Raw genomic sequence first — 16,689 nt, 5'->3', positions numbered from 1 at the left:
TCGGATAAGACTGAGCAACTTCACTTTCACTTTTCATTTTCATGCATTGGAGAAGGAAATGGCAACCCACTCCAGTGTTCTTGCCTGGAGAATCTCAGGGACACAGGAGCCTGGTGGGCTGCCGTCTCTGGGGTCGCACAGAGTTGGACACAACTGAAGTGACTTAGCAGTGACTTAGTAAGCTGATCCTACAAGCTGTATGACATGGCCAAAAAATAAAAGATAAAATAAGCAAATAAAATTGAGTAAATATTTTAAATGTATGCATAGGAAGAAACCTAGAAAGAAATGTAGGATGTGAATTCAGAGTGTTTGTATTTTGATGGAAGGATATGGGTCATGTGTTTTTCTTTCAACTGCTTCATAATTTCTACTGGATACATTTTTCTTTAAACAAACATGCATTCTCCCCCCCCCCCAAATAATCACAAATAATAGCAGGGTTAGAAAAGATATTAAGTAGAAACATTTTCAGAAGGAAACATCAGGAGCTCCAGACAACAGTTAGTTTGCTTTGGAGGAGAGACCCAAGGGGTGGCAATTTGCAGCTGATGCCTGAGCCTATTTCATTTTATGCATCTTGGTACCATCTCTTTTCCTCCCTCTCTTCCATTCTTTCTTTACTTCTTTTCTCTTTTACTGTAAGGTAGGTGAAGAGATTGAAGAAGGAAATGGCAGCCCACTCCAGTATTCTTGCCTGGAGAATCCCATGGACAGAAGAGCCTAGTGGGGTCCATGAGGTCACAACAAGTCAGACATATCTGAAGCACCTTAGCATGCAGGTGAAGAGATTAATTATAAGAAAGAGAGCTTCATACAGTAGAAAGAACATTACAGTTTGAAGTCAGACTGACTTAGATTTAAATCCTGGCATTCATTCCACAAACATTAATTGAGCAATGAGTATGCCATGTCCTGCTGTAGGCATCGGAGATTCAGCAATGATTAAAACAGATAAAAATGTTCATCTTTGTGAAACATGTTCTAGTGGGGGTAGACAGTGTGATTTAAAAGGTCCAGGAAAGACCCTTGGATGAAAAAATATCTTCCCAACAGTTGTTTATAATGCATAAAAGTACGCCATGAAGGACTTAGCCTTTTGGATCCACAAACATCTTTTAAAACGCAAATATCGGTGGAAAAAGTACATCATCATCATGCTTAACTGCCCTTCGTAGGTTAGTATGAATTAATTCTGTCGTATACCTCAGGAGCTAAATGAAAGCCATGCTTTGTAAGAATGAACACTTTAATTGAAGAGAGGACCACTAGGTACTATCTGAGAAGGGGAGACCTAAGTGGGTTTCAGAGTAAGCAGGAGGAGGGTCCTGTATCAAGGGGCAATTTCAGAAGGGCAAGACAGAGGAAAAAAGGACAATGCGGGGATAAAAAGAGAATGGTGGTAGAGAACAATGGTAGAATTCCAGGAATAAATTTAATTCTTAACATATATGAGTTTGTCTTGGGGAAAGACGCGGAAGTCTTCCCAGGTTTAGATAGCTCCCCCTTCCTCCTTCTCTCCCTAGCCAATTAAAGAGTGTCTTAGGACCAGGACATTTCTGAGGTATATACTTGTGACCTTCTTAAATCCTCACATTGTCAAATACTCCTAGAATGTGTAATCTCTCTCATGAAATGCTTAAGATATGAATAAAAGAGTGAATGAATACCTTTTCTGAAAAGGTGTAAGAATCAGTAACAGTCCCACTGGGGTAAAATGGAGGTCCTCTACTCATTCAGTAGCCTGCCTCTTCCTCAACATTTTTTAAAATTTTATTTATTTTTTTAATTGAAGGATAATTGCTTTACAGAATATTGTCATTTTCTGTCAAACATCAGCATGAATCAGCCATAGGTATACGTATGTCCCCTCCCTCTTGGACCTCCCTCCCCATCTCACCTCTCTAGGTTGATACAGAGCCCCTGTTTGAGTTCCCTGAGTCATACAGCAATTTCCCACTGGCTATCTATTTTACATCTGGTGAGGTCAGTTTCCATGTTACTCTCTCCATGTATCTCACCCTCTGCTCCCCTCTCCCCCGTGTCCATAAATCTGTTCTCTATGTCTGTTTCTCCATTGCTGCCCTGCAAATGGATTAATTGGTACCATCTTTCTGGATTCCATATATATGCGTTAGTATACAATATTTATCTTTCTTTTTCTGACTTACTTCACTCTGTATAATAGACTCTAGGTTCATCCACGTTATTAGAACTGACTCAAATGCATTCCTTTTTGCCTCAGTATTTTTAAATGACAGTTCATTAACTGTCAGAGACCTCTGGGTCTCTGAAAATTACAAGATTTAAACCACGTAGATACTGAGATTCATACGTACATCTCTGTCTCCAAATCCTCCATCCTCTCTCTGGTTCACTTTTCTCCTCAGCCATGATGGTGCTTCTATTCCTGTTATATTGAGATTGTATCACTTAAGGTTGTGAAGAAGTTCCCTGAGAGTCTGGAGTCCATCCTGAATCTTGCAAAGGAACTCAGCTCAAGAACGGTTTCTTGTTAAGGATAGAGGGGAATCTTCAAAGAAATCTTTAGAAAGTCCAGGCTGGCCTCATGAGAACCGAAGAGTGACAGGCAGGTAGTGTGTGTGTGGTGGAGATGTATGTGTTTCTATCTGTGTCAGGCTTTGTAGTCTCACAGTCTCGTCTGTGCTTTTTTCAGTGAGTCTGTTCCATTCTCCTGCTTTCTCTGCAGACTCACTGCCTATCGGCTGCCAAGCTTGCAAGCGGCTTTGGCCATTGCCTGGACCCCAGCCCATATTCAGTGTAACCTCACAACTCAACTCCCTCATTATCATTGCCTACGTTCTCTTTTATCTTGGCTTACAGTGTAGTGGGAGGGGGTGGAGGGTGGGAAGACAGACAATTTGCTGCATCCTGTTGTGAAGACCCTTTAGGCTGTTAGGTTTTACCTGAGTGTAGTGGGAGTTGGTATTAGTTCCTAACAACAGCAGTTACTGGGCTTCCCTGATAGCTCATTTGGTAAAGAATCTGCCTGCAATGCAGAAGACCCCAGTTCAATTCCTGGGTCAGGAAGATCCCCTGGAGAAGGGATAGGCTACCCACTCCAATAGTTCTAGGAGTTACTACCAGCAAGTTCTTGTGCTAAGCCATTTACATATATTGTCTCCTAAAAGTCTCAACCTGCTTACTTTCATCTCGTTTATGCAAAAGGAAACCAACTGTTGAAGGAGAGAGGTTAAGTAACTTGCAGAGGTCACAGACCTCAACTACTGGGATTTGAGCTGAGATTTTTCAGAAGGCAGAGGTTGCGCCCTTTCCTGGTTTTCCACATCTCTCCCTGGGCGTGTCACTGACTGCTCCTGACCACTGCCATAGCTTAACCAGGCTACTTCCCCTAAGTAAGCTTTCCCTCTTTGGAGAAGTAGATACTTTGTGAGAAGGGGAACTCTCATCAGTGGGTTACAGAGGTCCACCCTGTAACAGTGTTTCCCAGTTTCCAGTCTGAAACAAAGCTGTGATCTTGTCAGAACTTATGTAGGCAAGAAGAGGCTGCTCTCTTGGTTTCTCATATTGAGTCATCTACCAACTTAAGAAATAGTCCAAACAGCCTACGCTTTGGCTTTTATATAAGTTATAAATTATCATTAATGTTCAATAATAGTTTAGTGCTTAGTACCTGGTATGTGGTGGTATGTTCAGTAAGCTTTTTTCCCACGTTACACTGAAGTAACCAACTTTATCTTATGTCCTCTAATAAAATTGAAGCCAAGCATCATTAGAGCTGGTTTGTTATTACCCAAGGGTCTTACTCCATTTGAGCCACTGTAATAGAATACCATAGACTGGAGAAATTTATTTCTCCCAGTTCTGAAGACTAGAGCCCAAGACCAAGGCACTAGCAGATTTCATGTCTGGTGAGGATCCACTTCCTGGTTCATAAACTTTGGTCTTTTTGCTGTGTCCTCACAAGGCAGAAGTGACAAGGGAGGTTTCTTAGGCCTCCAGTTTGAGGGCACTATGATCTCATCACTTCTCAAATCCCATGGGATTTTCCAAGCAAGAGTACCTCTGTAGGTCTCTCACAAATTACTTCTGCCACCAACATGGTGGCCTCTAGGAGGCACCGTTTCCCCTCCGTGGCTGTGGACCCATCGATGGCTATGAATCAGATCTACAGCTGAGCCTGACTCAAGCTGAGTTCTATCTGCTAGGAGCTAACCACAGGAAAATAAACACCCAGAGTGAGAGTGATACCAGTCTTTATAATCTGGTTTATGAGGAGAGTGTATTGATCTTGTCTTCCAGCTCTTGAACTGTTGAGCACTGAAGAATTATTTACCAGACTTGGTGCTTGGGGTCTGGCAGAACAAAATGCAAGGTCCCTTATCAGAGTCAGAGACATGGCAAGAGAGAGGCCTGCCAGTCTTCCTTAGAACCACCCTCATGGTGCCTGGTTTGGCATTGAGGCTGCTTCCTTTCAGACAACACCTGTCCCTAGCAGGGAGTAGCCACTCCAGCACTCAGCACTGTCCCAACTCATTTTGTAAATTCCCACCCCACGTAGTCTATCATAGAGGGTCTGTTTGTTGCATATGCATTTGAATTTACTATGAAATAAATATCTATATAAATTGGCCAAAAAGCAGATATTAAGAATAACAACTAAGAAATTCAAATTAGCTAATTCATTCCATTGGGATGGGATTATGTTTACATCTTTATTCTCAAGATTCAATCTTTAAAATTGAATAATAGATTCTACTTTTATTAAATCCAATTTTGCTCTGAATAAATGTTATAAAATTTGAATGATACAAATTTATTTTAATATTATAAAATTTACATTTGGCAAGACTAAGGTCAATCAACCTCTTTCTGCGTTGATACATTAAATCCTAGGATTCTAATAAAGCTATCCAATAGATGGCTCAGATGGTAGGTAAAGAATCTATCTGCAATGCAGAAGAGCTGAGTTTGATCCCTGGGCGTGGAAGTTGCCTGCAGAAGGGAATGGCAACCCACTCCAGTATTCTTGCCTGAAGAATTCCATGGACAGAGAAGCCTGGTGGGCTACGGTCCATGGGGTTACAGAGTTGGAAATGACTGAGTAACTGACACTTTTACTTTTTCTTCAGGATTTTAATAAAGCTAAACAATAGAAGAAATGTGAATGGTATCCTCCTTCATCAATTTGATGATTATTTGAAATTTTATAGATATTATCTCAAGTTCATTCCTTCTCCCTCACCTGGTTATGAATGTGCAGGACTGAAGGGCCATGTGTCATGCCCACATATTTTTTTATTATGCTCTTCTCCTATCAAACATGTTTCTGTGTTTATAGTTGGTTATTTATGCTTTTACATTCCCCTTTTGTTATTAAGGTTGTTAGCTTTCAGTTCTTGCTGCTATCAGGATAGTCCTTTGCACTCTGATTTGCTATTTGTGATTTAACGTGGGCCCTTAGTAGTGGCTAACTTTTATTGTACATGTACTGTGTTCCAGGCATTGTTCTAAGGACTTTGCAGGTATTAGCTAAAACAATCCTCATAACTACTCTTAGATGGTTAGTAGCGTACCTACTGTTATCATGCCACTTTGTGGTTTTTTGGCCAAAGTCACACAGCCAGAAAGAAGCACAGCTTGGGATTCAAATGCACTGGGGCTACAGAGTCTATGACACTATGCAAAAATATTCAATACTGCCTCAATATTCAGGTGTATTAGACTAGCTGAAGTCTAAGAGTTAGTAGAATCTTAGTAGAGTTTCCAAAGGACTCACCTGTGAATGTTATCTTGCTATGTATATACCCTCTCTGAGACTATTTCCTCAACTATAAAATAGAATAATAGAGCCAACCTGATATGACTACTTGAGGATTAAATGAGTAAGATGTGTGTATTATGTTATATATCAATATGTACACGTGCATATGTGAAGAATCTTAAACAGGACCCGGCATATAGCAAGCACTCATTATGCTAAGCACTCTTCCTGTGCTCAATAAGTTATAGCTGTTCTTACAATAATCCACTGGTTTCAAGGCTAGTAAGGCTTTCTGATATCCAATGGTCTAGGTACTGAGAAGCCCTTACACTCATTCCTCCTTCATAGTCCTTGCCCACAGCTCGTTTACCCTCTACCAACACTTTTATTTCTTTTTAATAATTTTATTTATTTAGTTTTGGCTGTGCTGGATCTTTGCTGCTGTGCGGGCTTTCTCTAACTGTGGCAAGCGGGGGCTGCTCATAGTTGCCGTGCACCGGCTTCTTATTGCAGCGGCTTCCCCTGGTGCAGAGCATGGGCCCTAGGATGCCCAGGCTTCAGTAGTTGCAACAATTGGGCTCAGTAGTTGTGGCTCAGGGACTTAGTTGCTCCAAGGCATAATCTTAGAAAACTAAGATCATGGCATCTGGTCCCATCAGTTCATGGCAAATAGATGGGGAAACAATGGGAACAGTGAGAGACTATTTTTGGGGGCTCCAGAATCACTGCAGATGGTGACTGCAGCCATGAAATTAAAAGATGCCTGCTCCTTGGAAGAAAAGCTATGACCAACCTAGACAGCATATTCAAAAGCAGAGACATGACTTTGCCAATGAAGGTCTGTCTAGTCAAAGCTATGGTTTTTCCAGTAGTCGTGTATGGATGTAAGAGCTGAACTATAAAGAAAGCTGAGCACCTAAGAATTGATGCTTTTGAACTGTGGTGTTGGAGGAGACTCTTGAGAGTCCCTTGGACTGCAAGGAGACCAAACCAGTCAATCCTAAAGGAAATCAGTCCTGAATATTTATCAGAAGGACTGATGCTAACACTGAAACTTAAATTCTTTGCCACCTGATGAGGAGAACTGACTCATTGGAAAAGACCCTGATGCTGGGAAGGATTAAAGGCAGAAGGAGAAGGGCACGACAGAGGGTGAGATGGTTGGATGGCATCACCAACTTAATGGATATGAGTTTGAGCAAGCTCCGGGAGTTGGTGATGGCCAGGGAAGCCTGGCATGCTGCAGTCCATGGGGTCCCAAAGAGTTGGACACGACTGAGCAACTGAACTGAACTGAAGGCATGTGAAATCTTCCTGAACTAGGAATTGAACCTGTGTCTCTTACATTGGCAGGCATATTCTTTAACCATTGAGTCACCAGAGAAGCCCTTTATGTTATTATTATTATTATTATTGAAGTATAGTTAATCTACAATGTTGTGTTTCAGATGTACAGCAAAATGATTCAGTTATATATATATATTCTTTTTCAGATTCTTTTCATTATAGATTATTACAAGTTGTTGAATATAGTTCTCTGCTATATTACAGGTCCTTATTCACCCTCTTCCAGCTCTAAAGGACACTGCCAGTGCTCAGATGTGAACTGTCATAGGTGACTGTAGAAAAACATTCCCAGCTTCCTTAGGGACCTGCTCCACACGCCGCCGCCCCCCACACTGCCCCGCCGCCTTCTTTCCTGGCCAGGCTGCCCCCACTTTCACTCTTTCTTGGGAGACCCCTCTCCCCAGGTCTAGTGTGGGTGGGAAGTGCTCAGGCAGTCCTGCTCAGCACAAGCCTTTTGTTTTCTAAATAAGCTTTACAGCTAATCCCTGCTGGGGAACTGACTGGAAACAAGCCTAGAAAAATCTATAAGAAATTACAAAAGTGACTTAATTTGGCTCTAGTCCATAATCTTGACTTCCATTGAAATGGTAAACTAGAGCCTCCTTCAGGCTCTGCCTCTGTGCTTTTGCTTTTGAGAATAAAACAGATCTTATTTTCTCTTGGTGGGCTTTTACCTCCTAGGTAGCCTGAAGGTGCAGCTCAGGCTGGTGTGGGTGTTCTGTTTCCTCCGGTGGGCAATTTGCATCTTTGAGGAACTACAGGTGGGGACCTCAGGCAGTTAAATGTACCCTCCCCTCCATGGGGATTATCCCTTCTGGGCATATCCTCCCTAAATTGGGCACTGAGTTTAGGAAATCTCAGGGCAGGGCTAGAGATTAAAAATAAATAAATAAAAAATAAAAATTCTTAGAAAAATTACAGAGAGCATTTAGCCTAAGAACCAAAGTATATTTATCAAGAGAAGCATTTCCTCTGTGATAGACAAGAGACATTGCCATAAAATGAAATTATATTTAGGTTCAAATAGATCTTCTAATCCACCTCATAATAAAAAAAAATGAAATGACCTTGAAAACATTTTATGAGTCAAATGAATAGTGAAAGTGGGGAAGGAATTATGAATGCAACGTAAGATCTTAGGCCAGCTGCCTAAGATATTAAAGGCACACCTTGCCTTCTGTCTTTCTCCTGCTCCTTCCTATGTTCTTACTGGAGCCTGTGTGATATTTTTAAGAAGGAAAGCACTTCTGGTTTCTCTCTTGGCTAACATAAGTCAGTACTTCCCCGCTGCCTTCAAATTAAATTTAAAATGTTTGATTTATAAAAGTCCTTGATGCTTCAAATTTGGCCTCTCATTACCCCAACTTCCTAATCTCCAGCTTCAGTAAATAACTTTCAGTTCCTAACTGTTCTTCCTTTTAGGAATTTGCCTCTGCTTACCCTCTACCTAGGCCACTTCCCATCCACAAAGTTGCCTATTCTCTTTCTGTTCCAGTGCCCCACCCCCCAGAATCTGCCTCTCTCACAGATTTTATCTGGCTCTGTTAAACTTCCCTGTTGTATAGTTCAGCAGACGTCGGTCTACAGAAGGCCAAGAACCCAGCTTTGTCTGTTTCACAGGCCTTCATCCAGATTAGTGTTTGACTCGTGTGTGAAAGTTGCTCAGTTGTGTCCGACTCTTTGTGAGCCCATGGAACTCTCCAGGCCAGAATACTGGAGTGAGTAGCCATTTTCTTCTTCAGGGGATCTTCCCAACCCAGGGATCAAACCCAGGTCTCCCGAACTGTGGGTAGATTCTTTACCAGCGGAGCCACAAGGGAAGCCCAAGAATACTGGAGTGGGTAGCCTATCCCTTCTCCAGCGGATCTTCCCGACCCAGGAATCGAACCGGGGTCTCCTGCATTTCAGGCAGATTGTTAACCAACTAAGCTATCAGGGAAGACTCTTGTAGACAGTAAATAGCTGTTGAATGAAAGGATGGCCAGGGGGAGAGGCTACAGTGGAAGTTGCATAATTGGTAAGTGTCCTGGATGGGAGGATGGATAGGTGGAGTTTTGTGGACTAGGGACTGCTCCCTCATTCTGTGTCAGATCTCTGAGTGTCTAGTCTTCACGACTGGTCCATAAATTGCTTGAAACCCAGAGAAACTGGCTTCTGCTAACTGAACCTTGCACCAGCCTGAAGTCTGTTCGTTTGTTAATGTGTAAGAAGATGTAGTAACTGTCGGGAGGAAGAGACTACTTGTCAGCACTTTTTCTTCCCACAGGAAGTTACAAGGAAGCCAGATTACACTCAGAAGCTTGCTTGCGGGAGCCTTCTTCCTTCCTTCCTCTGTAAGCATTTACTTGTTAAGTGCCTGCTCCGTTGGAACAGAAGCTTGTGAGTGATTTTAAGGACAGTCCTTCAGCAGAGGCAGTTAGGAGACTGCTCTCTGTGCTATGGAGGCAGCACCATAGCGGTGGAGTGGGGCTAGCCCTGAGCTGCAGGAATCGCCCCCAGACTGGGCCCTGGGTCCCTTTCTTTTATCCTTTCAATGTTGACCAGCTGCCCTTCTCACTGACTCCTGTTTACATCTTCAGTCCGGTTAGGTCCAGATTTACCTCACGGAAGCATCTAGAAGTCTCTTCTGGGCCATTGACACATCTCTGGTGTTTCTCATGCCAATCTCATTTCCAAACTCCAGCATGGGCCTGGTGGGCAGGGATGTCCAAGGCAGTAATCACCTTGCTTGTAGCTTCCAAATATGCTTCTGCTGTGCTGTGCTGTGCTTAGGTACTCAGTTGTATCCAACTCTTTACGACCCTATGGACTGTAGCCCGCCAGGTTCCTCCGTCCATGGGATTCTCCAAGCACAAATACTGGAGTGGGTTGCCATGCCCATCGCCAGGGGATCTTCCCAACCCAGGTCTCCCGCATCGCAGGTGGATTGGTTCCCATCTGAGCCACCAGAGAAGCCCATACGTCTGCTGATATATCCATAAATAATGCTTATACTTATAGCAGGGCCTATTAGAGATTTACAATTGAGTATTTGCAGTGAAATATTGGATTATCAGGTTGTCAAGGAGAAAGAATTGCTCTATATTCTTAGGTTCAGTTGTTGGGGACCTTTGAATTCAACTGACAAAGGACAGTTAAGGAAAAAAACTAAATTCAACTATTTGTTTTTATTAATGTGTGTATAGGAGTTCACAGAGACTGTGACTCTGGGGGAAGTTAGGATTTGGGGATTATATACCATCTTAATGGAGTTTCCTCCTTTCGGGAGGGGCAGAAGGGCATTTGCAGGAAAACAAGAGACTTCTTAAGAGAAGGGAGAGGGAGAAAGGGCCTATACTGGAAAACAGATGAGTTTTTGGAAAGGTAAATGGGCCCTGAGAAGTATCACAGGAGTTGGCAGTGGTGTCCAACTCTTTGCGACCCCATGGATTGTAGCATTCCAGGCTCCTCTGTCCTCCACTGTGTCCCAGAGTTTGCTCACATTCATGTCCATTGAGTCGGTGATGCCATCTAACCATCTCATCCTCTGCTGCCCCCTTCTCCTTTTGCCTTCACTCTTACCCAGCATCAAGGTCTTTTCCAGTGAGAGGGCTCTTTGCATCAGGTGGCCAAAGTATTGGATGCAGCTTGAGCTTCAGCATCAGTCCTTCCAATGAATATTCAGGACTGAGTTCCTTTAGGATTGACTGGTGTAGTCCAAGGGACACTCAAGAATCTTCTCCAACACCACAGTTAGAAAGCAGTTCTCGGGCGCTCAGCCTTCTTTATGGTCCAACTCTTATAGCCATACATGACTAGTGGAAAGACCATAGCTTTGACTATACGGACCTTTGTCAGCAAAGTGATGCCTCTGTTTTTTAGTATGTTGTCTAGGTTTGTCATAGCTTTCCTTCTAAAGAGGAAGCATCTTTGAATTTCATGGCTGCAGTCACTGTCAGCAGTGATTTTGGAGCCTAAGAAAATAAATTCCACTTTTTCCCTTTCTGCTGCGCTGCTTCTGCTGCTGCTAAGTTGCTTCTGTTGTGTCCGACTGTGCAACCCCATAGAGGGCAACCCGCCAGGCTCCCCTGTCCCTGGGATTCTCCAGGCAAGAACACTGGAATGGGTTGCCATTTCCTTCTCCATTTTCCCTTCTATTTGCCAGGAAGTCATGAGATCGGATGCCATGATCTTAGTTTTCTGAATGTTGAATTTTAAGCCAGCTTTTCCACTCTTCTCTTCACCCTCATCAAAAAGCTCTTTAATTCCTCTTCACTTTCTGCCATTAAAATGGTATCATCTCCTTATCTGAAGTTGTTCATATTTCTCCTGGCAGTCTTGATTCCAGCTTGTGCTTCATCCAGCCCAGCATTTTGAATGCCGTACTCTGCATAGAAGTGAAATAAGCAGGGTGACAATATACAGCATTGTTGTACTCCTTTCCCAATTTTGAACCAGTCAGTTGTTCCATGTCCAGCTTTTTGACCTGCATACAGGTTTGGCAGGAGACAGGTAACGTGGGAAATACGGTAGTTTTTGTGACAATGTCTGTGTAGGTGTGGTGTGGTGACTTCTCATGATCTCTGGTGATAAGAATGTTCTTTGGTTGACTTCTGACAGTTTCTTTGAGTTCTTTGGGGAGGCTCTGCTCTTACACATATAAGAGATTTCAAGAACTCAAATCCCTTCTGCTCAAAATAAGTGTTATGCTACAGTGACATATTCTGGACCTTTCTTTTTTACTCTAGAATATTTCAGTGGGTAGAAGATAATTGGATGAAATTCTTCTCCCAAGTTATATCAGTATTTGTATTTGAGCCCAGAAACCTTCAAACAAGTGACTAGAATATAAAACAAATAAAAACAAACATAGTGACCAGGATATTATTTACCGGATCCAGATGACACTGTTGTTCCAAGCATAAAATATTGTTTACTCAACATGATTCCTTTTAGCAAATTAAGAGGAGTAAGAAAACAATTTGATTCAAACCAAATGGTTTAAAATGATTAGTCTAATTCTAGTTAATCTTTCCCTGGTATTACGTGTGGAATTAATAAACTCTAATAGTATATTTTCAGCACCCTTTTTGCTTTTTATGATAGCAAAAAATAATCTTGGTCATTCAAGAAATATTTATTGTACAAGCATTTTCCTACTTGCTGGGAGTTTTATTTTAGCTTGATTTCTGATATGCCAAAGATGGACATGGAAACGAAATACAGGATTAAAAAGACCAGAACTTGCTACCCCAAGGGAGAAGAAGTGAATGAAAACTGTGAGGAAGAAGCCACCAAAAGAGAAAGGGAAAAGCATAGGCCAAGAAAGGCAAAAGCCAGCCACCAAAAGAGAAAGGGAAAAGTGCAGGCTGAGCGGTCAACTCTTGAAAGGTTAGAATTGGTAAATTATGGCTAAAGCTGGAGAAAAGATCTAATACCTACAAAATAATGTAGCAGACCTTATCTTTTTGGGAAGTAGGACACAGAAGAAGAAATATCCTTTATCGGTTGGGTTGGCAGAATGATCTCATCTCTTTGGAACCTAGAAATCCAAAGAGTAATGAGGCTTTCTAGAATAGTGATACCAAGTTAAAGAAGTTCGACCTGAGCTGGAAAGGGCTAATTAGAAAATATAGAGTTGAGGAGATAAGCTGTTATACAAATAATATGCTTTCTGATCAGTTGTGTTTAACATATTATATGCTTTCTGAATATTTTTGATTTAGTTCTTATAACAATCTCATAAAGTACTAGTATTTTGACTTTAAAGAAGAGGAAACAACTTATGTTAACCTTTTATTGATGGATATTTATTTTTTTCATGCTGAATTAAACATTCATATGTTTAAAACATCCATTCATGTCCTTAAGTACTCCTGTTTTTATTTATGTTGATTTCTTTGCATATCTTAATGGATAATACAGATTTACTTTTCCATATTTGCTATGCTTATAACTAGAAAAAGCATACATATTTAAACGGAAGGAAATAAAAGTGCTAACATTATTTGTATTCAGTGGTATAATTATGGCTGATGTAGTCTTGCTTCCCATTTTCTACTTTTTGTGTTGAGTACGTATTACTGAAGATGAAAATAATGAGTAAACTAAATGAATGGGTGATATGGGGGATCATGAGATCTTCCCTAAAAGCAAGAGCTACAGGAGAACAGGCAGATAAAATCTGAAATATAATAGTTTCAAGATCAATATAGTATGCTGTGGCTCATAAACTAATTAGAATCAAATCTAATAAACACTTTATAAGACATGCACATAGGCCTAGTGTTACAGGAGACTGGCTGAGTGGTCCAATTTGTAGGAGAAAGTAAGAAAGGACAGTAGGAGGGCCAAGCTGAAGCAGTGGATAGGAACAGCCCAGCCTTCAGAGTCAGCTGTGAACTGATGTGTGGTTTTGAACAAGTTCTCTCTTCTGTAAATGGAAATGATTCCTGCCATGCAGCTCTGTGCTGAGAATGGCACCAACGGGAATGGGCTCAAAAAGAGAAGAAGAGGAATTAGAGACAGCAAGTATAGAAAACTCTTTTTTGAGGAATTTTACTCTAAGGAGAAACAGAGAAATGGAATGGTAGCTAGAGGGAAATGTGGTAGGACAGTTTGTTATTGCTTTAAAGTCCGTTCATTGGGGCTTCCCTGGGGGCTCACCCTGCAATCCAGGAGACGCAGGAAACGCGGGTGTGATCCCTGGGTCAGGAAGATTTTTGAAGGAGGGCATGGGAACCCACTCGAGAATTCTTGCTGGGAAAATCCCACAGACAGAGGAGCCTGGCGGGCTATGGTCCGTGGGGTTGAAAAGAGTCAGACACAAGTGAATCTACTGAGCAGCATGTGCTGATGGGAATGATCCAGTGGAGAGAAAGACTGGTGATGGCTGGAGAACTGCAGGAGCGATGCTCTTGAGTACGTGAGAACGGAGGATTGGCCTTAGGTGGGAGCGCAGTGTAGGCAAAGCAGCAGGTGGAACAGAAGAGTGGGTGGGTGCAGATGCTGGCAGCTGGGAGAGTTTGACTTGGTCACTCTTGACTGTTGTGGAATTAAGTCTCGCTAGCAGACAGCACCACCAAAGAGCATGTATTGGGGGGAGGTGGGGGAAGCTGGCACCTTGAAGATGACAGAGAAGCTGTGATATAGTCTCTAAGGAGAGTAAATTGATAGGAAATGTTGCATGATTGCAGTGGCTGTGGTGGTAGGGTCCCTAAGGGCCCACTGGAAGTCAGTGGGCTGGAATTTAAAGTGAGACCAGCCAGCGTTGTGTTTTCTTCCAGCACTGGAACTGGGCTGATGTCAAGGTGTCAGCAGGACTGCTTCCTTCCAGAGGCTCCAGGGGAGAATCAGTTTTTTTCCCTGTGCCAGTTTCTAGAAGCTACTTGCTCTTCTTGGCTCATGGGTCCCTTGCTCCATCTTCAAAACCTGCCACATAGTGTTGCTGAAGCTCCGTCCCGACTCTGCTTCCTTTGTCCTTCCTCTCTGACAGAGGCCTTCTTGCTTCCCTCTCTATGGGACCCTTGGGATACTTGGGGCCCACCCAGATAATTCTGGACTGCCTCACCATCCCCAGATCCTTAATCAATCACATCTGGTGAATCCCTTTTTTGCCATGTAAAATAACATATTCACATGTCTGTGGATTAGGACTCAGACATCCTTCAGGGGGCCATTATTCTGTCTCCCATCATTAGTGAAATTGAATATGTTTTCATATGATTATTAGCTTTTTGTATTTCTTCTTTTGTGAGTTACCCATTCCTGACATTTTTTTTCTATTAGCTGTTAGTCTTTATCATTCATTTGTAAGAAGTCTTTCTCCCTTAAGGGTATAAACCCTGACAGTGCAGCATCTTGCATTATTTCCCCCTAGTTCATTGCTTGCTTTTCAACTTTGTTTACAAAATATTATCCTACTTATAAAAGTATTATTTTTACAAAGTTTATCTTATGGAACATGTCAAACAAAAGTAGAGAGGTTACTATATTAAATTTCCACATATTTATCACCAAGCTTAAATAATGATCAATTCAAAGCTAACCTTATTTTATTTGTATTCTTACCTACTTCCCCTATGTTATTTGTTATATTCAATACCAGATATCATTTCATTTTGTCCATAAATATTTCAGCAAAATACATTAACTTTATATTAATTTTCTTAAAATTTTCACTAAGGTTTCTGGTTTTGGTACTGCCTATGAAAAAGCCCAATCCACTTGTGTTTTTAAAGAGGATGAAAATAAAGTCCGAATGTAAGTTTTTTACCTTTTAAGGGAGTCGTGTTTCTTTTTCCTTAACTTTTTTTTAGAAGTGACCATTTCCTGACTACTTAAACACGTCTATTTGAGCACCTACCATGTGGAAAATGATGTGAATTCAACTTCATGTTACCCTTTGCATGCATGCAAAGAGGGAACTGTGTAAAAGGATTACAATTATAAAATTAGCAGCCTGCCCATTGGTGTCCGCATTCCTGATTTAGTCCTCTTTCCATGATGACACTGATGGCTGGGGACAACTGCTAGAAGGCTGGCAATTGTCAGCCATGCCTGCATTATTTACACTTTTCAGTGCTTTATGCCAAGGCCGCTGGGCACTGGCAAGTAAAAACAAATATGAAATGGAGGGGAAGACCATATCCCTTTCTTCATAGTCTGCTGCTTGGTTACCCCTTTTCTGTTCTCAAAGGCATGAGCCCCATGGTCCTTTGTTTAACACAGCCCACTCCATGATGGATTGTTGGCAACCAGAGATGGAATTAGAGAAGCATTGACTTCCACATCAAAAAAGAAGAAATACGACCAGTACAGTTATTAATTAGGACCGGGTGTGGACATGAGTTTGAGTGAACTCTGAGCGTTGGTGATGGACAGGGAGGCTTGGCGTGCTGCAATTCATGGGGTCACAAAGAGTCAGACACGACTGAGCGACTGAACTGAACTGAACTGAAGACTGAGTAATTCAGGTGATATCTTAGAGTTCCTGACGTAAAAGGCGGGTAGTGGGGCAGGAGTTCAGTGTGTGCTTGTCATAGCCTAGCAACTCCACAGCCAAAACAAACACAGCTCAAACTTTACTACCATAAATACCAACCGATTTGTTTGGCAGCCTCTAACATCCTACTCTTAACTCCTTGAGATCTGGTTTTGTGAAAATTCTTTTGAAGGTTACCAGCCGGATTCTGGACATCATTTCAGTCTCTGTGCTGTGTGTCCTTTCTTTGGTAAGTGACTGTTAAGAGGCCCTTTGTTTGAACTTCTTGTCCTCTTATCCTCTGCGATGCTAAGTGATTCTGTTCTACCCATGTTTCCTGTGAGTCTTTGACGACTATGGTAGCTGCTTCCTCTCCCTTCATCCCTTAATTGCAGCTCCACTTCAGGCTGTGAGAGTCACCTGTGCTTCTGTCTTACAACTCACTCCTTAGCTTCAATTCTTTGGCTCCCAAATCTCTCTTTCACGCTCAACTTATTTCCCATGTTTCTGGCTAATTTCTGGGGATATCCAAGTTGATTTGGCTCACCTTGGACTTCTTAGCTCAACTCCTGCCTTAAACTTTAGGACCTGGGGACTTCCCTGGTGGTTCAGTGGTGTAAGACTCCTCACTTCT

At 42.0% G+C, this 16,689-nt stretch overlaps 1 protein-coding gene across 3 annotated transcripts in view; it reads left to right on the top strand.

Moving 5' to 3' along the window:
• Nucleotides 1-16,689, top strand: part of G3BP2 (G3BP stress granule assembly factor 2) — an 86,746-nt gene that overhangs the window by 12,699 nt on the left and 57,358 nt on the right. The window contains exon 1 of one of the 3 annotated variants that reach the window (XM_040237090.1): nucleotides 15,962-16,305. The exons of the other annotated variants lie outside the window; for them this stretch is intronic. The gene's annotated coding sequence lies outside the window, so the exon portion shown is untranslated. Of the gene's footprint in view, nucleotides 1-15,961; nucleotides 16,306-16,689 lie in introns of those variants that run through there. 3 annotated transcript variants of the gene reach the window in all.

Source organism: Oryx dammah, unplaced genomic scaffold, assembly GCF_014754425.2.
Source record: "Oryx dammah isolate SB20612 unplaced genomic scaffold, SCBI_Odam_1.1 HiC_scaffold_3, whole genome shotgun sequence".
Lineage (NCBI taxonomy): Eukaryota > Metazoa > Chordata > Mammalia > Artiodactyla > Bovidae > Oryx > Oryx dammah.
Note: the sequence above shows the minus strand (reverse complement) of the source record. Positions and strands in the feature narration are given on the sequence as shown.